This window comes from Apium graveolens, chromosome 8 (assembly GCF_009905375.1).
Source record: "Apium graveolens cultivar Ventura chromosome 8, ASM990537v1, whole genome shotgun sequence".
Classification (NCBI taxonomy): domain Eukaryota; kingdom Viridiplantae; phylum Streptophyta; class Magnoliopsida; order Apiales; family Apiaceae; genus Apium; species Apium graveolens.
Window position 1 is genome coordinate 50,371,799 of NC_133654.1, and position 23,200 is coordinate 50,394,998.

The following is a 23,200-nucleotide window of genomic DNA, read 5'->3' on the forward strand; positions in this document are numbered from 1 at the left end:
TGCACATTAGGGATTTCATTGAGATCTGCGACACCTTCAAGTTTAACGGTATTTCTGAACTGTGAAGCTGAGACTGTTCCCATTCTCTCTGAGGGACAGGGCTAAGAGCTGGTTACACTCTCTACCAGCTGGTTCGATTACTACTTGGGAAGATCTTTCCCAGAAGTTTCTGACTAAATTCTTCCTTATGGTGAAGACAGTTGCACTCAGGAATGCTATTACTCAATTTGTGCAGCAAACGGGAAAATCGCTAAGTGAAGCGTGGGACCGCTACAAGGAGATGCTTAGGAAGTGTCCTCATCATGGAATTCCTGATTGGATGATCATCACTTGTTTTTACAATGGGTTGGGAGCACAGTCCAGACCCATGCTCGATGCAGCAGTAGGTGGAGCATTATATGCAAAGAGCTATGAGGAAGCTTATGATCTAATTGAACTGATGGCTGCTAATGAATATCAGTATCCAATCCAGAGATGTCCACATGGCAAGGTAGCAGGAGTTCTTGAAGTGGATACAGCTACGGCTACCACTACTCAACTAAAGGCGTTGTCTATGAAGATCGATTCTCTGGCTAACTATGATGTTAAGCAGATAATTAGTGTTTGTGAGTTGTGTGCAGGTCCGCATGCGACGGAGCAATGCGCTATATCTAGTGACTCAACTCCGTTTGTGAGCAACTTTCTGAGATCGTAGCAACTAGTTCCTGCCACTTATTATCCTGACAACTGGAATCATCCTAACTTCAGCTGGAGCAACAATCAGAATGCGATGCAATAGCCGTTCCAGCAGTTTGGAGCAAAACAATTCAACCCTCCTGGTTTCAAACAACAAATTGCACCAAAACAACAACTCCAAATTTAACAACAAAATCATGATGCAGGTCTATCTTTGAATGAAAAATCTGAATTGGAAGAGTTGCGGCATATGTGCAAAAACCAGGCTCTTATATGCCAAAGCCAGGCTACTTCTATCAGGACTCTGGAGAACCAGATAGGGAAAATTGCTAATGCCTTATTGAATCGGCCACCAGGAATGCTTCCTAGTGATACAGAAGCCAATCCAGGCAAGAGGGAAGTTGAAGAACTGGTGAACGCCATCACCTTAAGGTCTGGAAAGGTTGCAAGCCCCCAAATTCAGCAAGACGAAGAGCCTGAAAAATCTCAAGATTCATAAAATGCAGTTGTGGCTGAAGAAGAAGTGCAGAAGGAAGTAGAGGTGGAACCAAGGAAGACTTCTATGGAACACACTCCTCCTGAGGGTAATACAGGGGAGAAACAGATCTATCCTCCACCTCCTTTTCGTAATAGGCTACAGAAGAAAAAGCCGGATAAGCAGTTTGAGAAGTTTTTAGAGGTGTTTAAGAAACTTCATATCAGCATACCTTTCGCTGAAGCTCTTGAACAGATGCCTAGATATGCGAGGTTTATGAAAGGTATTCTCTCTCAGAAAGTGAAGCTCGATGACTTAGAGACCGTTGCTCTAACGGGGGAATGCAGTGTTGTGCTACAACAGAAGTTGCCTCCGAAGCTTAAAGATCCTAGAAGCTTCACTATTCTTTGCACCATTAGAAACTTGTCGTTCGACAAGTGTTTATATGATTTAGGAGCTAGCATCAATCTGATGCCCTTATCTATCTTCAAGAAGCTTGGTCTACCTGATCCGAAACCAACATACATGTCATTGCAACTAGCTGACCGTTCCATCGCTTATCCACGAGGTATAGTGGAGGATGTCTTGGTCAAGGTGGATAAACTCATCTTTCCCGCTGACTTTGTAATTCTTGATTTCGAGGAAGATAAGAAGATTCCCATCATCTTGGGAAGACCATTCTTGGCTACAGGCCGAACTATGATCGATGTGCAAAAAGGAGAGCTTTTGATGAAGGTTTACGATCAAAAGGTCACTTTTAATGTGTTCAAGGAAATAAAGTTACCCACAGCTAAAGAGGAGTGCTTTAGAGTAGAGCAACTGCAGGTTTTGAATGCACCTCAGTGGAAGAGGAAGTTGGATATGCCATTTGATTCTCTTGGGTTAGCAGAGCTGAAAATTTCTCAGGAGCGTTTTGAACCATTTATTCAAGAAGATCCCACACTTGAGCTCAACCGAAAGCCAGATCACTCGAGTTATTCATTCTTAGGTGCACCCCATGATAAGGGGTTGAGATATATTTTTGATGATGTAGAGGGTGGCCGAACGGATCTTCCAGTGCCTACAGAGGGTTATTCTCATGTGCCACAGACAGTTGATATGTTTGGTCTTGGTGATGAGCAGTACAGGCAAGTGACTAGGCGTATGGAGGACATGCACGACATTTACCATCATTTTGCTGAAGATTTGACACACGCTTTCGGTACTGTTGTCCGAGACACTGGTGGCGAGGTTGATTGACCACCTGATCCTCCACCCGAAGAGGGTGATCTTTCCGACGACTAGGTATGCCTGAAATCCTTATTATTACCTTCAACGAGGGCATTGAAAATTTTAAGTTTGGGGGTGATAATGTAAGGATTAGTAGTGTGTGTGTCCATATAGATTCATATAGATTTATATTGCATGTTTAGTTGTAGTTCATTCATATTTTTGCATGATTATTCATTTAGGACATATTTGTTTATTTTTATGTGATTTCATATAGTTGTATTTGTATGCATATTTAGCATGATCCCTTAAGATGAACTATGATATTTAATAAGTTGATGTTGATTTGAGTGTGGTGATGACGAATAAAGGGATGTTTAAGTCCTAATGAATTGATTTGCATGCCAGAATCAAATATTTTCACAAAGTCTTATAGGGTTGCTTTTGATCTAGACCATGATCATACTTGTTTGTTGTTGAGATTTAATCACTTGGTTATATTTAGAATTTGTGATATTCTCGTAATGGCGTAAAAACACTGATTTTTTTTATCTGGATAAAAACTTGGATTTCATTGCTAGTTGTTGTAAGGCTAGGCGTCAAATGGCTAGTAGTCGGCTCATACTTTTATGAGTAGTCTAGGGTTGAATGAGATGGAGCGAAACACACTCATTCACAAATTGTTGAAAAAAAAAGAAAAGAAAAAAAAGGAAAAAAAAAGAAAGAAAAAAGTATGTGTTTATGCATAATTGATCAAGAGTGAGCTCTTTAATACTTGAGTTATTAAGTTCTAGGGGACTTTGTGCCTAGTGACCTAAGGCTTTTATAGTCCGGTATCCGCTAACCTAACGCTCGCTACATGGGTATTATTGCATAAGTCTTTTGGGACCTCATTCATTGCACGGTCAAATAAGCATCTTTGTTATGTGTTCAATAATAGTGTGAATCCTTGTATAACTCTATTAGAAAGGAGGTGTTGTGAGTCATAATGCGTTTATTGTCTATTCTTTTTATAAACTTTTGATTGTTTCGATGATAGATAAGTTATGGTTATTGATCTAGTATCGAGAGTATATCTGTTAAGCATCCACACACGCACGTTTCTGGTTTGTGAGTTGGTTTGTGGGATTTACTCGAACTCTGCTTCAAGTTATTGCATTCTTAGAGGCATTGGCTTATTCATTTGGTTATGGTTATTCTGAGGGGATCGATTGCATTATCATTTAGTTACATTCACAGAGTTGCATTCATGCATTAGGTTTGTTCTATAATTTTGAGTCTGTTTATGCTTGAGGACAAGCATCGATTCAAGTTTGGGGGTGTGATAAGTGGATTTTATATCCACTTGTAATGCTTTATTACAAGCTTAAATTGGTGTTTTGGACTCAAGTTGTTGATATTTTGATGTATTTTTGTGTTATTGCATTTCAGGTATCAGTTATATGAAGAAATGAGCTTTTAAAGGAAATATGATAAAAAGTGATCAGATTTGGAAGCCAAGGCCATTGTCAAGTGGTAGAGAATCTTGTTAGCTTCGCGTGGGCAGTTGAATCGCCTAATTCTGACGAGTAGAACTCAAGTTATGGCCAAAACAAGATTCATCAGAAATTTTTCCAGACAGGAGCTGAGCGCCCGCCCAGGAGAGCTGAGCGGCCGCCCAGAGAGCTGAGCGCCCGCCCAGAGAGCTGAGCGGCCGCCCAAGGTGCGGCTGGTCGCTGATTTCGCTGAAAAAGCCTTTTTTGAGTGGAATTTGACGATTTTAAGGGTCCAGGTCCACTAGGGGCGTATATATACTTAAAAACGGGTTTTCATCATCGGGGAAGATTGGGATACCAAGGAGAAGACCTAGAAGCACAGAACAACTCCAAAAAAGAAGATCTTGTTTTCAACTTGTGATTCTTTGAATTAGTTGTAACTTTGGATGCTCGTTTTCGTTCTTGTTGAACCTAGATCTCGTTTATTCGTACTTTAATCATTATTCAGTTTATTAAGATCTTGTTTATACCATGTTTTCATTAGAACCCATGGTGACGATGAGTTCAATCATGGGCTAATCGTTATCGTGGGATTCTAGCGGATTTACTTATGAATTTCTTTAGTTAATTGTTTTTATATCTTGGTATGTGGTGATTATATGATATCCTAGTATTGGTTGTGCTTATTCATCTTATGTGCATAGCTAACATATAAGATAAAGTGTTAATCTCTATTGAAGCGACAGTGAATATAGTGGTTTAGATCTTGCCATGCTAGCATAGGTTCATGTATTGTATACATGATTCGTAGGTAACTCTAACCGTTTTACTTGCCCTATGTAATCATTATGGATAACTTGTGCTTAAATCGTTATGTTGTCGAATTCTATAGACATATAGGGTCTCAATATAATTGGTGCCTATTCAGCTTCTATCACTTTTTTGGATGTCTGGTAGAATGGTACTCGTGCAACGAAAGTTAGCGTTTATCAGTTTCGTGTTATCTGATTAGTGTCATCACCATCACATGCTAAGGTTAAGAACGAAAATGCTATTGAATGAAGGATTTAATGAAGTTAGAATCCCATGTTTGTCGTATATAGTAATTCAACCTCAATTCTCTTAGTTAATGTTATTTAGTGTAATCTCTTAGTTTAATAAAAACCTAATTTGTTATTTGTCTTAGCATTGAGCGATAACCATACATTGTTGCATAGGTGCATAAATTTAACTAAACCTAAACCAGTCTCTGTGGTAATGAATCTGATTTATATCTTATACTACTTGCGAACGCGTATACTTGCGTGAATATTAGCGCGTGTTTTCTCCCTAACATTATGCATGATCCTTTTATTCTTGTTCCTATAATTCAATTGCTCTCTTGAGCAAATACCCATTCTTTCGGGTTATTTGCGAACCCTGAATTGGGAAGTTTCAAAATCAAATGATTTGACATCAAAATACTCCACGGGCTGGATAGTGATATTTGGGGATTAAGTTTTACTTAATCCTAAGGACCGGGACATGACCGGTGCCTTGAGATGGGCCGTAGAGCCTGGGGACCCGACTGGATCTATACAGGTAGGTATAGATTTGCACTGTATCCTGACTGATCAGCAGGATATAGGTGCGAACTAGTGTCTAGTCTAATTTGTTATTGATCGCCATTAACGGTATTCTCTCTTGAAAGGTTCTATGATTCCAAAAACCGGACAAAACCCTGATTCGGGAAATGAATCTAGGAATCGCTTTTCACTTTTTGTTTTATAACTAAGGGCTGGTAACAACCAAGGTTTAGTCGGTCCACTCCCTCAAATAAATAAAATTGTTTAAAATTGTTTAGGGATTTTGTCCGGGAATTTTCCTTTCTTAATAATATTTGGAACTCAAAATTATATACTTGCTGGGCATTTTTGGCTTACTCTTGCTTTGTAAACTCTTATTTCTTTCAGAAGCAGAGAAAGATAAAAGTGAATAGCTTTCGTTAGACAACAGAAGTTAGAGAGATCTCCGTTGCGAAAGGACGAAGATGTGAGAAAATAAGACACATGCATTAGCATAAAGGTATTTAAACTTGCATTCTAATTATTGTGAGTTGTAAAATGTTAGATTCTTGTTTCATACCATAACCTGTAAACGATCCGGATTGAAGGGGTTAATTGAATATTCTCTTATTTTATGTAAAGATTGTTTAGTGACACCAAATCTTGACCCCGAATTTGGGTTGTTACACTGATGGCCAAATCTGATGTAACAGAAACAAGTTCTTCAAGTAATCAGGTAATCACCACTAACCTAGCACATTTGTCTAAAGCTGAGTGCAATGATGCAATCAATGACATGTCCACAAAATTATATCACTTGCGTGTTACACTTAAGTCCCTCACTAAGGAAAATGCTAAAATTAAAGAAAACAATTTATTTTTAAGTGAGAGGAATAATGTGCTAGAGTCTCAGTTTATTGAATTTGAAAAATTGAGAATTGAGTGTAAGATTGATAAGGATGAATTAATTGAGTCCTTGTAGAAAGAAGAGATTTGAAAGAAGCAGCTTGAACGAGAACAGGAAGTGATTAAAGCATGGAAATCATCCAGAGATTTCCATGCTCAAATCACTAATGTTCAAGGTATTGAGTCCTTTTGTGATGCAGCCTGGAAAAAGAGTAAGGAGAAACTAGAATCCAACTTGGTTGAAGGATTGTTGACAGATGTGGACTCGACGGATGATGAGAATCATCCGTCGGATAATTAAAAGGATTATTTGTCGAGTGACAAAGAGCCACACCCGTAGGCTGTAAGTAAACCTGTGAGCAAAGCTAAGTTTGCCAAGCTGAATGAAAAATATGGATCAGTTTCCAAAACCTTTATTTCAGGAGAATCAAGTCAAGTGAAAAAGGAAAAGAAAGTTAATGTTGGTCATCTGTCTATCAAGCAATTAAATGACAGATTAGAAAAGATTGAGGTTAAAACGGAAACTAAAAAGAAAAACAATAGAAATGGGAAAGTAGGAATTAATAAGCATAACAACTACACACCTGATAAATATGCACCAAGAAAAATCTGTGTTAAGTGTGGTAGTGTTAATCACTTGTCTGTTAATTGCAAACTTGCCATGCCTACTCCTGTGTCTGTGCCTCCCTCTTTTCCTAACATGACTGCTATACATACCATGCCTATGAATGCTATATCTACTCAGAATATGAATGCACAATTTGATAATATGCCATTTGCACCTAATCCTTATTATGCTGCATTTAGTATGCCACAAATGCCATTTAGCATGCCTTACTGGAATAACATGTTTGCAAACAGCATGCCCTTTCCTGTTAATCAAAATGTGCATGATAATTCTGTTTTAATGACTAGTTTCAAATGTCCAACTCAAGTGACTAAGAATGAATCAGAAATTCCCAAGTCAAATGAAATTAAACCTAAGAAACTAAAGAAGAAAGCTAACAAGGCGAAACCCAAGAAAACTTGGGTACCAAAATCAACTTGATTTGATTTTGATGTGTGCAGGGAAACATAAAGAATCTTTGGTACTTGGATAGTGGTTGTTCAAGGCACATGACTGGAGATTCTACTCTACTCACAGAGTTCAAGGAAAGAGCTGGCCCAAGTATTACTTTTGGAGATGATAGCAAGGGTTATACTGTGGGATATGGCTTGATTTCAAAAGACAATGTCATCATTGAAGAGGTTGCCTAGTGGATGGTCTCACACACAATTTGTTGAGTATCAGCCAACTTTGTGATAAGGGCAATTCAGTAACCTTCAACTTAGAAGCCTGTGTTGTGATAAACAAAAGAATCAACAAAGTGGTTTCCATTGGAGTGAGAAAAGGAAATGTGTATCTAGCTGACTTCAACTCATCTAATGCAGAATCTGTCACTTGTCTTCTCAGTAAAACAAGTCAATATGAAAGTTGGCTATGGCACAAGAAGCTGTCCCATCTAAACTTCAAGACCATGAATGATCTTGTCAAGAAAGAACTAGTTAAAGGCATTCCTCTAGTGGAGTTTTCTAAGGATGGTTTGTGTGATGCCTGCCAAAAAGGAAAGCAGATCAAAGCATCATTAAGGAAAAAGCTTGATTCAACAATTGAACAACCTTTGCAACTGCTACACATGGATTTATTTGGACCAGTCAATGTGTTGTCCATCTCAAGGAAAAGATTTTGCCTAGTAATTTTGGATGATTTCTCAAAGTTCTCTTGGATATATTTCCCAAAGTCTAAAGATGAAGCTAGTGAAATCATCATCAATCACATAAGGCAAGTCAACAATCATCATAATTTTAAAGTAAGAAGAATCAGGAGTGACAATGGAACTGAGTTCAGAATTCTATGATGAGATCATTTTGTGAAGAGAATGGGATTATGCATGAGTTTTCTGCAGCAAGAACTCCATAACAAAATGGAGTAGTGGAAAAAAAGAACAGATCTCTTATTGAAGCTTCAAGGACAATGCTTGAAGAATCAAAGTTACCAACATATTTTTGGGTTGAAGCTGTGAATACCGCCTGCTACACTCAGAATATTTCTTTGATTAATCAAGCAAAGTGTATGACACCCTACCAATTGTTCAAGAACATGAATCCAACTCTAAATTTTCTTCATGTCTTTGGCTATATGTCACACCCCAACTTGACCAATAATTTAAATATAACTATTACAACATTTTAAAAGAAGTAAACATAACCAAATCCAAGATCTTACAGTTTAGGGTTTGGAACAGCCCAACACTACCATCTATTACAACTGATTTTAATATCGAGTCCTCACACAAACTACTATCTCTTATTCTACCTGAGCTCGAACATAAGCATCAGCATCACAGGTCTTACGGGTGGTCTGTTTGAATCTAACCATAACTGGTAGCTGTAATATCAGGGTAAAGCAAGGAGTGAGCCAAATGCTCAACAAGTGCTAAACAGTACGATACAAAACATAAATCGAGATTTACATTAAAGAATGATAATGGGAAGACATAACCAATGATAACGAGAGATAAAACTTTGGGTGATGGCATCATTTTGCTTGTATCAAAATAATTTCAAAATCACATCTTAATCAAAATCATTTTATGACGCTACGGATTATAGCCGGTGATCAGCCGCGAAGTAATCCCGAACCTCGCTGGGTTCTAAAACATTAATGGGATCCCTAGGCAACTTTTAAGCCTAATATAAGTGTGGAAAGGACTCGCGTCTCAGTCCAGATCCACTATTCCGAGAAAATATTTATCCCCCTTTGGGATTGAAAATCCACATTTTAATCATTTTAAAAAAAATCGATGCCGATTTATGACAAAATCTCTTTTGACCGTAAACATTTTTATCAAGGGATTATAGATCAACTCGAAACACGGGAAATATGGTACTAAATCTCAGGGCCATGATCCACTAAACTTTACTTTATCAGGGTAACTGAAAGGTTTTCATATATCAAAACTTGGACAAGGAAATTTAGTGAGGCTATTGGATATTATGAAGGGGTAATGCCAAACTGGGCTTAAAGCAATGGTTTCTCGTCAAGGTGCAAGTGCTAGATCATCAAGAAGATAAGCATCATGAATACTAAGGGGGTTAAGGTATGAAGAAATGATCTTTAACTCAGGATATATCAGAATTGTCAAGCTTTAGGATAAGAAAGAGGGGTATCAATCAATGAGCAACAACTTTGATAAATATTTGGCTTTCAGGTATCAAGGTAAGGTTCTATATGGCTTCAAGTATCAGGATGAGATATCAATACTTAGGAATCATTAGCATGGAAATCAAGAGGATCAACCAAGTGCTATAACAACTCTTTATTTTATCATGGCATTCAAATTACTTTAATATACTATCATGATAAGACTTTTGAACTACTTGCAATACGTACTCGAGGGTTCATGGCATTTTTGTATGATTCAAAGATAAACATAAAATACGCTTGATTTAAATATATCAAAATGACTCAGGATATTTGCATCAATATATATGAGCTATTTGCAGTGAATACGAAAGACAAGTTGAATTACTTGCCTTGAGGAAGGCTGGTCTGGTCTGACTGGTAGGAGCAAATGGAAGCTTCACTCGACCTTTATGGCAAGTTTACCCTCGTCTCTAGATCCTACATAAATAATAATCCTCATTATAATATATTCTCACCAACTTAACCTATTTACAACCCGAATTTAAACACGGATGACACTTAGGCCTATATGCACTTAATTTATATTCACCTTAAAAATATAATTGCACACATAGCCATATATACTCACATATCATATTTTAATACCAAATAATACCACATACACCATAATGCAACACTAGGCTTGGATGATCTCAACTCACAACTTAAGTCACTTGGTCGCTAAACTAGACAAAGTCTTCAAATTTTGGCTTCCTAACTCGATGTGCCTTTCCTAAACTATCCAAGACCTATTGACCCACACTTGGGCCTTTTGCTCTACTGACCTTACACTATCTTACAACTATGGTGGTCAACCTAGATCTCACTCCTAAGTGTTCTAATACTAGGCAATAAGTGAAAGTGCTTACTAGTGTAAATTTCAGAAAGACATCTATGGTTTCTTGAGTGCATTAGACACCCTTAAACTACAAGTTTTCCTTCAAAACTTTCACAAAAGACTCTCCTGACCTTAGGGCATCTCCCAAACTTGATTTGGCTCAAGGGCCTGGCTTGGGCCTTCTTGGGCCTAAGCTTAAAGTCCAAGTTTCCCCTGTTTTCCTGGGCAGAAAAGGCCCTGATTTGAATTAACTTGTGACACTTAAGGTGCAATCAAGGCAAAACAAAGGAAATCACATTGCACAATTTACAAGTCATCAAGTTTTTGAAACAACAAGTTATGTATTTATATAATATATACACGAATTATTACCATACATCAAGGAGCACTAATCAATATTAACACCTTATTCCTACTGAAATTAAAGCTTACTAACAAAATCTTTTCAAATGATCAAAATCTTCCAACATTCCAAGAGAAATTTACATGCATGCATGTCTTCGAGTTTTACCAATCAAAGCAACATGTTTTCTAAATATATTTTACCATGAAATTGACATGCAAGCCTAGCATAAGCTATATCTAGATGATCACTTAGCATGCAAAGGGTTTTATCAAGACTTCACTAAGATTTTCATGTTATCGTCACAAAAACACACAAAGTGGAACATGACAATCAAAACACCATCCATTCGGCTCCTATTAAGTCATGGCCGAATGGATTAGGGTGAAAACAACAATTGCATGAGTGTAGCATACTCATGTCTAGCCATTCTCAACCCTTTGCTACTATAACTCATGATGAAAGCCTTGAATTCACAAGAATCAGGGATATTCACTTGGAGTTTTAACAAAACACCACCATGCAAGGTCAACACATAAGTTTTTCTACTCTAAAATCTTAAGATATACAAGAACAACATGTAGGGAGTAGGATTACTTGATAATATGATGATTGTTTGAGTGAGAAATGAAGAAAAAAGGGGACGGGGGCTCAGTTTTTGGGAATTGCCGAGAGGGGAGGGGGAAAAGCCAAGAGGGAGGGGGAGGAAGGAGATGAGAGTGAAGTGGTGGGGTGAAGTGAAGTGGTGATCACTTCCTTGAGTTGTTTTTATGTCTTGATTTGACTATATTGTGAGTGGGTTTGAGAAATGACAAGGGTATCCTTCTAGCTAGAATTAAGCTAACTTGCATGCAAGGTCAAGGAGGTAATTTGGCTACTAGTTCATGAGTTAGGGGGTTTGGAATTGTCCTCTTTGTCCTTGAAAAGAATGAAAGGGTGGTTTGCATGCAAGGGCTTCCTTGAAATTTGCTAATTATGACAACTAAAATTTATAAAGATTTATTTTTATAAAATAAAATACAAGTTCAAAAATTATAAAATTTATACCATAAAATAACTTGGATTTTTAGAAATTTTATAAAACCACTTTTGAAATTTGTGAACAAAATGACTTTTAAAAAGAAATTTATTTAAGGTTTAAAATATTTCTTATAAATCAAAAATAAAAGAAATAAATAAACTTTTGCTTTGAAAAAATCATATACCACATAAAGCAAATTTAGGACGCAGAAATTTTTATTCACACAAGCATACAATAGTTGAATATATTGGCATTCGGCTTTAAAATTGCACCAAATTTACAAAAAATATTACACGAAAATGCCGGTTGTAATATCCTCTCCCCCTTAAGGGATTTTGTCCCCAGAATCTAAGAGAACAGATGAGGATACCGGGAACGCATATCAGACTCCAACTCCCAAGTCGATTCTTCGACCTTAGGGTTCCTCCAAAGTACTTTTACTAACTTTACTGACTTATTTCTAAGACTCTTCTCTTGCCAGTCGAGTATTTTGACCGGTTGCTCCATAAATGACAGGTCTGCCTGAATTTCTATAGGTTCATATTCTATCACATGGCTAGCGTCAGGATTGTACTTCTTACGCAACGACACATGGAACACATTATGCACATGCTGATACTGAGGTGGTAAGGCCAACTCGTAGCGTCAGAATTTCAAAAGGACTTATATATCTAGGTGCTAACTTCCCTTTCTTGCCAAATCTAGACAACCCTTTTCTAGGCGACACCTTCAACAAAACAACTTCGCCAATTTGAAATCGAACATCCTTACGCGTTGGATCCGCATACTTCCTCTGTCTATCTTGAGCAGCAAGTAACCTTCTCTGAATTAGCTTAACTGTGTCATGTAACTGTTGCACCAATTCCGAGCCGAGAATCCTTCCTTCTCCTACTTCATCCCAACTTGTTGGTGATCTACATTTTCGCCCGTACAAAGCTTCGTATGGTGGCATGCCAATACTGGAATGATAGCTATTATTGTAAGAGAATTCAATCAACGGCAAGTGGTCATCCCAACTTCCTGCAAAATCGATTGCACAACTGCGCAACATGTCTTCGATTGTTTGAATTGTCCTTTCGCTCTGACCATCAGTCTACGGGTGGTACGCCGTGCTCATATTCAACTTTGTGCCAAGACATTCTTGAAATTGCTTCCAGAATCTCGAGTTAAATCGGGGATCTCTGTCTGAAACTATTGATACGGGTACTTCATGCCTTAGTACGATTTCGCGCACATACAGATGAACCAATTTGTCCAATGACGACTTCTCGTTAATTGGAAGGAAATGCGCTGACTTCGTAAGATGATCAACTATAACCCATATAGCGTCATGTCCGGATTTCGTTCGCGGTAGTCCCACTATAAAATCCATAACAATATTTTCCCATTTCCATTCTGGAATCTTTAGGGGCTGAATTAATCCGCTTGGTCGTTGATATTCTGCCTTCACCTTCTGACAAGTATAACACTTCACAACCCATTCTGCCACATCCCGCTTCATATTTGGCCACCAAAAGTTCTTCTTTAAGTCTTGATACATCTAGGTGCTTCCCGGGTGGATTGAAAATTTCGAATTATGGGCTTCGTGTAGGATCTCATTCTTTAATTCAGGTACATGAGGAATCCAAATTCTGGAGGAAAACCTTAGTATCCCTTGCTCATCCCTTTGAGTATTAATCTCCTCTCTAGTTAACTGATTCTTCTCTTTCTCCATTACTTCTTCTTGACATTTCTTTATCTTTTCCACTAGGGTTGGCTGAAAAGTCATTGCACGATAAACTTCTTCAACTTTTCCACAATCACAGAGTTCCAGTTCAAATCTATTGATTTCTTCAGTCAATTCCTTTGGTGTTGCCATCATATTAAATCTCTCCTTTCTGCTTAGTGCATCGGCCACAACATTCGCTTTTCCAGGATGGTAATTTATCGAGCAATCGTAGTCCTTGATAAATTCCAGCCATCTCCTCTACCTCATATTGAGCTCCTTCTGAGTGAAAATGTACTTTAAACTCTTATGATCTGTGTAGATTTCACACTTCTCTCCTTAGAGGTAATTTCTCCAAATCTTAAGTGCGAACACTATGGCGGCTAGCTCCAAGTCATGCATCGGGTACTTCAACTCATGCAGTTTCAACTGTCTTGACGCATACGCGATCACCTTACTGTGTTGCATTAACACACAGCCCAATCCTTTATGTGAAGCGTCGCTGAATATCACAAAGTTTCCTTGGTCATCTGGTAGTACTAACACCGGAGCTGTTACCAATCTCTGTTTCAACTCTTGAAAACTATCCTCACATTCTGCACTCCATTCAAACTTTTGATTCTTCCTGGTTAACTTGGTCAATGGTGTGGCGATTTTCGAAAAATCCTTGACAAATCTTCTATAGTATCCTGCCAATCCTAGAAAACTTCGCACTTCCGTAGGAGTCTTTGGCCTCTCCCAAATCATAATTGCCTTAATCTTTGCCGGATCCTCTTTAACTCCTTCATTTCCAATGACGTGTCCCAAGAATTGAACTTCCTTTAACCAAAACTCACATTTGGAAAATTTTCAACTGTCCAAGCTTTCCCAAACTCTTCTCATAACCCAAACTGGCCATGAGCTGTTGTAGAACAGGATCCTCCACTGTTGAAAAAGTACAACCTTCTGGTAAGTTGAGAGCTTTACGAACTGCTCCAGGAGTAACCACATGCTCAACATCATTGACTTCAAATACGATGCTTGGAGTACCAGTAGCACCACCATCATCAAAAATCCCAGTTCCCCAAAACGTCAGAACTTGTTGGCTTGAGATAGTGTGAGGTTGGGTCAAAGCATACCCAATCTCACTATTTGCTAAAAAAATCTTGCACAAAGTGCAAATCAGATTGAGCATCAGCCTTGTTCAAGATTACAGCAGAGTTGTTTGGTACGAACTTGGCTCCATTTACAATCAAATCCTTGGGTGCCATGAGAAATAAGTGAGAAATAAGGTTGCATGCAAGGTGTTTGATAAAATGTGTATGATAAAGCATCAGAAAATAGTGAGAGTAAGAGAGAGATAGAGTATAAAAGTGAATAAAAGATTTTACAATCTTTTCTCTCTTTTACTTATACATGGTAAAAAATAGCCGTTGAGACACCTGTCAGACATGCAGCAGTAAAAGATAATTAATGGGAACGGGTATTCAGTAATCATTACTTATCACATGCAGTTTTCAAGGAGAAAAACCGTTCCACTTGCCTAGTAATCCCATTAATCAAGGACGTTCAGTTTTTGTTATTTTAAAAAAAATTGTTCCCACTAAATAAATGATTATTACTCCTTTACCAATATTCTGTAAAAAAAATATAACTAGTGAGGTAATGACCAAAAAAATAAACCAAGTAAATAAATACTGCCACGTCAGCATCAAAACTTGATTATTATGAGGATTTAAAAGGTCATCAGAATATGAAACGACTCAGAGACAAAATCTTGCAATAAAGTAAAATTTCATTAATATATCAAACAAATACATTCGATGAAATTTAGAAATTACATGTAAAATGTGCAAGACAGTCCTAATCTATGATTCCTAACATCAACAGCTTTAGTCCTAGTCTAAGAAGACTAACGACTAACTCCTTCTGCTGCTGACGAAGAGCACTGCAAGACGGATGATCTGTTCTTGCTGACGGAGAAAACGGAGATGAAGATTTCGTTGGACAGTAAACTAGTCATTTTTAATGATCTCTGGAAATTGAATCCAGAGATTAGACGGAATGTTGTTGATGGGATATGCAGTCGGAATTCCATTTTGAAAAATATGCACAGTTTCGGTGCCACAGTTGTAAAACCAACCAAACTGAGCCATTGTTTGAGAGAAGAAAGAATTGATTTTTATTGAAGGATGTTTGGTCAGTTATATAGACAAGGGAAGACCAAGGGATGCATGGAATGTGAAATGAAAAAGAATTAAAGCCTCATCTTCCTAGATCGATGAGCAATAATGACAGCCATTGGAAGCTTAAAACAGGAGTTAATAAGCACATAAAACAAGTAAAAAAAATTAATGTGCATCTACGAGTACCACTAACCCAAATTATGTTGACTGTTTATAACTCACCCAAACATATTCTGATTTTAAGTATGACTGTTTCAGATTTAACCACAAATAAGTCAAGTAAAGAATCAGGATTGAATATCAGAACTTAGACCTATATCAGAACTTAACAGTCATCAGAACATGGCTCCTTAACTCAAAAAGTGAATGTTTATTTCTGTAATTCTTTACACAAATACTGATTTCGTTTCTTCAGAACTTAATCATCAGAATTCCATCATAACTTGTCCTCAGAATTTATGCAACTGACACTTAATCTGTTCATCTAAAATAACATTTATCACCACAATAATTTTCATTATTCATATGGAGTGTATGTGTGTGCTGTAAGCTAAATATCAGATAAAGATTAAAGTTTGATTCACTTAAGTACATCTTAGAAATAAGGCATAACAAAGAACTTGCTCAAAATCTGTCATTATTCTGAAGTCTACTATAGAATGAGTTCATGTATGAGTCTACCTCAACTGTTTTGTGCTCATTTTATGCATCATTTGAAATTCTATTTTACAGTGGCTTCTCAGTGTAAGTGAGTCACGACTGCTTATCAGAATTTATACTGTTATCAGAGTATTTCTCCAGTAATCATAGAGTGTGAAAAGTCACCAAGAAAATTTTATTTTGCTTTTCTAATGCATATAACTTAACACCAGCAATGCACTTGGGTCTTCCCTTCCACATTTTTTACTCTAGATCTCAAAGGAGTACCTGATTTTTATTTCTTTTTCTTTTTCTATTTCTTTCGATAAATGAGGTTTATCAGCACTTAGTACATTCACCAGATTTACTAACATCAGAACTTAACAGATAAGAAGCACTATTCTAGTTTTTGACTTAGTAACGAGATACACAAAGTAAACTTTAACTAAGCTCAATATCAGAATTTGCTTGTGTTAAAAGATTTTCACATAAACAATTACTTCAAACATGGGATCTTTAGTATATTAAAGACTACTAGTTCAGCATCTAGCACAATTATCCTCATTGGATTGAATAGTCACAGAAACATGCATATCACTATCAGAGTTTAGAAATTCACATCAGACAACGATCATCAATTAAGCAAATTTCAAATTAAGCACATAATACACAAAGATAGTAATATCTGTAAATACTGATCATAGAGTCTGATGTAATAGAACATAAACTAAGCAGATTTAGAGAAAGAACCTGAAACCATTCCAAGTTCATTTACCAATCTTGTAAAAGTAGCTTCACACAGTGGTTTTGTGAAGATATCTGCTAGTTGTTGATCTGTTGGAACAAAATGAATTCCAATGTACCTTCATCCACATCTTCCCTTATGAAGTGGTACCTAATGCTGATGTGCTTTGTCATTGAGTGTTGAACTGGATTACATGTCATAACAATAGCACTTTGATTATCACAGTAAATAGGAATTTTAGAAAATTTTAACCCATAATCCAGTAACTAATTCTTCATCCAAAGAATCTGTGCACAACAGCTTCCTGCAGCAATGTATTTTGCTTCTGCAGTTTATGTGGAAATTGACTTCTGTTTCTTGCTAAACCAAGAAACCAATCTGCCTCCAAGAAATTGGTAGCTTCCACTTGTGCTTTTCCTGTCAATTTTGCATCCTGCAAAATCTACATCTGAGTAACCTATTAGCTTAACGTCTGATTCTCTAGGATACCATAATCCCAGATCAGTTGTACCCTTAAGGTACTTGAAAATTCTTTTCATAGCTGTTAAGTGAGGTTCTCTTGGATCTGCTTGAAATCTTGCACAAAGACAGGTAACATACATGATATCAGGTCTACTTGCAGTAAGATAGAGTAGTGAGCCAATCATAGCTCTGTAATCAGTAATATCTACTGATGTACCAGTATCCTTATCCAATTTTGTTGCAGTGGCCATGGGAGTGGATGCACTTGAACAATCTTGCATTCCAAATTTCTTCAGCAAATTTCTAGTGTACTTGGATTGACAAATAAAAGTGCCTTCTTCATTCTGCTTGACTTGAAGGCCTAGAAAATAGCTAAGTTCCCCCATCATACTCATTTGATATCTTGACTGCATCAGTTTGGCAAACTTCTTGCAAAGTCTGTCATTTGTAGAACCAAAATTGATATCAGAAACATATATTTGCACCAATAGTAAGTCCTTTCCATGGTTGAGGTGGAACAGTGTTTTGTCAATAGTTCCTCTGTTAAATCCACATTTCCAGAAGAAACTGAGCTAAAGTCTCATACCATGCTCTTGGAACTTGCTTAAGGCCATAAAGTGCTTTATCAAGCATGTAGACATAAGGTGGAAGTTTGGAATCTACAAAGCCTGGAGGTTGTTCAACATATACTTCCTCTTCCAATTCTCCATTGAGAAAAGCACTTTTCACATCCATTTAAAAGACTATAAACTTTTTGTGAGCAGCATAAGCCAAAAATATCCTTATGATGATTCGATCTGAGTCCTACGGTTTAAAACACAAAATACGAATAAAAATTGTAAAATACAGATTAAAACATAAAAACACGACTAATATTTAATAATTGTATTTAATTGATAATTGAGAATTTCGGGACTGATAGTGATGGCTGAAATTGGTGATTGGGATTTTAGTTGTGAAAATTGGATTGTTGTTGTGAATTTGACGTCGATTTGATTCGACGGGTAGGCCGATAAATAGAGGAAACGCTGCCCAATTTTTGGGAAAATAAACTCTGAAATTACGGGAACGTAACCTATAATTATCGGAAACGTCGACCGAGGATATAATTGAACTTTATGAAACCTATTCACGTGACGTGACAAGATATTTTGTGAATAATCGATTACCCTATTTTTCAAAACAACAAGTATACGTATTTTCTGAAAATAAATACCGAACCAATTTTCGAAGATGTGAACCATAATTGCTATGTGTATTTCGATAATACATATAAAAATGAATTTGGTTATGAAATCGTATGGGTAGAATAGGATAACGGTTTGATGTTAAGCTTAAGCGGTTATCTAAATTAGGGTATTTCAACCCTGTAGGTTTTAGACGGAAGACCGAGACGTGACATCGGAATAGGAACGATCTAGTGATTAGACGTCGAGATCAACGAAGTTCCAACCGAAGGGTCTGAATGTTGGGATCGTATCAAGAATAGGATTGTAAGTGGACGATAAAGCCGAACGATCAAAGTCAAACCAGAGTCAACCAGTAATAACAGTTAAAGCTTATTGAGGCAAGTATCCCTATCATCACTTATTGTTCAAGTGATATTTATTTTAGGTCTTCTTACGCAAGTATTCTGGATTTTTCTTTTAAAATACTGCAAGTATTCCAGAACTTTCTTTTAAATACTGCAAATATTCTTGAATTTTCTTTAAATATTTCCAATATTAGTCGCTCTTATTCTAAGTCAGAATAGTTAAATGTTTTACATTTCGCTGCAATTACTCATATTATGCTTGTTCATTTATTCTTGTTCCTGTAATTCGATTGCTCTCATGAGCAAATACCCATTCTTTCGGGTTATTTGCGAACCCTGAATTGGGATGTTTTGAATTCAAAATGGTTTGACATCAAAACACTCTACGGGATGGATAGTGATATTTTGGGGATTGAGTTTTACTTAATCCTGAGGACCGGGATGACTGGTGCCTCGAGATGGGCCGTAGTGCCTGGGGACCCGACTAGATCTATATATTGAGATATAGATCTGCATTATATTCTGACTGATCAGCAGAGTATAGATGCGAACTAGTGTCCAATCTAATTTATTGTTGATCTCTATTAATGGCATTCCTTCTTGAGAAAAAAAAATGTGATTATGGATTAAAGTTAGTTTTCGTTAGCACTCAGTTTCGGGTAATTACAATGTTTCTAAATAAATTCGAGGTTCAGATTGTTGCTGCAGCATTAGTTGCTCAGTGATAGTTAGAATCTTGAATGAATTGAGATCTTCTTAATTATTCAACCTGTCCTTATCAGGCTGGTTTAGCAGGCTAAGTCTATGGAAACTTAGTCGATAATGATGGATACTGAATAGTTAGGAATTTCTTGAACGTCATTTTATGAATAGTTGTTGCATTCGTTGCTCAGGTATGAAGTGTTACCAGAAGCTATTTCGAAAACACGCGATCTCTGAAGCTCTTATAAAATGTCATTATTTCCTATGTGATTTATAGCAATGTAAATCAAATTGATTTTAAGATAATGAAATATATCCTTTAAATGATTTCGTGTTTCGCTCTTCAAAATATTTCAGAGATTTGGTCCGGAAGTTTTCTTTGATATTAATGTTTGAAACTCAAAATATATACTTGCTGGGCATTTTTGGCTCACTCTTGCTTTGTAAATTTTTATTTCTGCCAGAAACAGATAAGGATTAAAGTGAATAGCTTCGATAAACAGCAGAAGTTAGAGAAATTTCTGTTGCGAGAAGTTGAAGGTGTTAGAAGAATGTGACAAGAGCATTAGTTCAAAGGTATTTATACTTGTATTATAGTTGAAGTGAGTTGTAGAAGGTTAGATTCTTGTTTCATACCATAACCAGTAAATGATCCGGATTCAAGGAGTTCTTTATTTATTTCTTTATTTTATGTAAAGATTGTTTAGTGACACCAAATCTTGACCCCGAATTTGGGGTGTTACAGTTTGGCATCAGAGCTGCAGGTTATTGGTCACTGAAATAAGAATAGGTGAGAGTAAGATAGGAATGATAGGTCATTCAGGATAGGAAAGACCCTAGGCATATTCAGGATAAATTGAGTTGAGTGCGAATTAGGGTTAGCAGATCCGGTCTGGAGTTGGTACGATATGATTGCTGAGAAAGTGTAAGTCGAATGTCACAGCGCTATAGGTATATTGAATTCTTAGATTCTACAGTAATGAAGGATCGACAGATCGACGGAGATTGGGGATGTTACCCAATTGTTCATGTGGGTTTGAGAAAAATGCGATTTATTCTTGTGAGAACTTGTAAAAGGCATGCTAGGTGAATTTTGGCATGATTTAACTTAGAATTAGGTAGTAGGAGAGCTTCTCTTCGGAGGCAACCAGTTAATGGAAGCTGATGAAGAACCAACGTTGCACGTCTTGAAGGAACCACCATTGCGAGAAGATTCATACCACTTATCGGGAGCTGCGCAAGGAATGATATATACCTTAATAGGGGTAGGTAAGATTAGCAAGAAGATGCGACCCTATCTACACACAGAACATCGAATCGCGTGCGTGGGTGTAAGCATAACGTCAAGAACGATGACAAGAATAGGGAAGACAATAGCAGATGTCAGCGTTGGGTCCGAGTTAAGAATAAAATGGCATATAACGGTGAATGGAGTTTCATCGGCTAATAAGTGCATGTATAATCCAAGGAAAAGTGGAAGAAGTACTAAAGTGGAGAGACCTTATATGGGCATTCTTTTAATTAGACATTTCATTGGTAAATCAGGAAAATAGCAAGTAACTTATATAGTAATGACGACCAAATATTTGATTTTTCAAAACAAGATTTTGGAAAAGATTCCGTTAATCAACTTTCGAAAGATTTTGCATGAAATAAGTTTTACAATTTGGTTGTCGAAGTACTACTTAAGTTCTTGTTATTATAAATAGAAAATGATCTAGAAAGAAGAATATAATTAGATTTAGTATTGTTAATTATAAGGGCCAAGTAGACCCTCCAGCAGGGAGAAGGTTTAAAGGTTGCTGCGAAAAATGAAAGTAAACGTTGTTTAATAAAATCAATAATTGAATCAACATATTATCTACCCAATTTATAAAATTATTAAAATTTAACAAGAATCGTGTCCCTATCAACGAAATTGAGGCGTTGCGTGATCGATAGTTATTCTACGCGACATAGAGGAGATCTGAAACAGTGATTACAAATTTCGAAAGGACGCAATTCAGATCAAATTATTGAAATAATTGGTGTGAAGGCATTTCCAGGAAGCATTTCGAAGCAGTGATGTGACTTGAATCGTGAACCTGTATCCGCACGATCCTGAAGGCATACGTAAGTGAAGCGTGGAAGGTGATCGGCATTGACATTCTTTCTTCTAATACGATAACATATGTTCTTCTCGAATTTGAATATGTATGAGATTCTTCTGTTGATAAATCATATGAGGCGGAAATGAAAGAACATTCTTGTATCCCTTCTAAATTGTTGCTTTTCTCAAATTCTTGATTCCTGATTGAGACAACAGTGTTATGATATGACGCTTTGTCGAAATGACGAAGAGTCGGGTGGGACGCCACCTAATCATGTGCTGTATGCCATATAGTATGAAAGACTGGCCATCTTGAGTACGAATATGGTTGTCTCATCCTTCACTTATTTTTCTTCCTTCAATCAGTTGTCGCATTGTTATTCCTTATTCTGTTTTTCAATCAAAATCATGTTTACAAACTCTCCTCTTGCATCGAGTCTGTTATTTGACGATTCCAAAAGAAATAGAATAGTCATGTGCGACAGGTAGAATTACGTGTCAAAGGAGAATATGATTGCAAGTCGATAAATAATGCACTTCAAACCAGAGGATTTCGACGTGAATTGAATGGTTAGTGAATCGTACATTTATTACAAAATAAGGAAGCAAAGTTGTGTGCGTCAGACGTTGCAAAAGTATCGGGATGATACTCAAAGATCAAGGAAATTCCGAACAATGATTCAGACATGCAATTACGACGTGAAGCATTCCTCTGTCGCGGGAAGATATTTGTCATGAAGACTCAAGATAAAAGAAATCTTAAATATAATCGAACTTCGAATGTGCTCTTCAAGAAATTAAGAAGTTCTCTAACTTGCGTAAATAGGTGATTGTGAATTCAATGCTCATATCTGAGTCAGTGACGAAAGCTCGATACGAAGCCATAAGTGGAGATGAAGCAATGGTGACTCGATTGTGAAACTTTTCAAGAAATAAATTAAAAGAATCACGAAATAAAATTTTAAGTTCATTAATAATAATTCATAATATTCTGAAGAAACTGAGAAAGGTATGGTTATATTAATCATTGTTGATGTAAGATCCAATTCCCATTTAAAAAGATATATGCTATGCCAGTCATATGTTGATAAAAAATGATATAATTTAAATTGTGTTGACAGGATGGATGTGACTGATGGGAGTGGACGGATATGATTACGGATGATGTGGTTGAGTGATGGTGTCGGCTTGAGTCTGACTGGTAGTCAATGGTGTAGGGGAAGTGCTGCCAAAATTTCCAGAAATTACCCTATAGTTAAGAATAGAGAAGTATATTGTCGTTCTCGTCAGTATTCCAAATAATTGCGATCTCGGTTCTTGAGAAAGTTGTTATGACCAAACCGACTTTATATAATTGGTCTTTGATTCCAGTTAGCTAGTCAGCATTTGGGTTACGTGATCAGTTAAAGGAATTAATTGATCAACTTTACCAACTGATGGTTAGTTA

The 23,200-nt window shown here is 36.9% G+C and overlaps 1 non-coding gene across 1 annotated transcript; it reads right to left on the reverse strand.

Moving 5' to 3' along the window:
• Positions 1-202: 202 nt before the first annotated feature.
• LOC141682271 (small nucleolar RNA R71) lies at positions 203-309 on the reverse strand. Its single transcript, XR_012559672.1, has one exon. It is a non-coding gene; the product is annotated as a small nucleolar RNA R71 (small nucleolar RNA).
• Between the last annotated feature and the right edge of the window lie 22,891 nt (positions 310-23,200).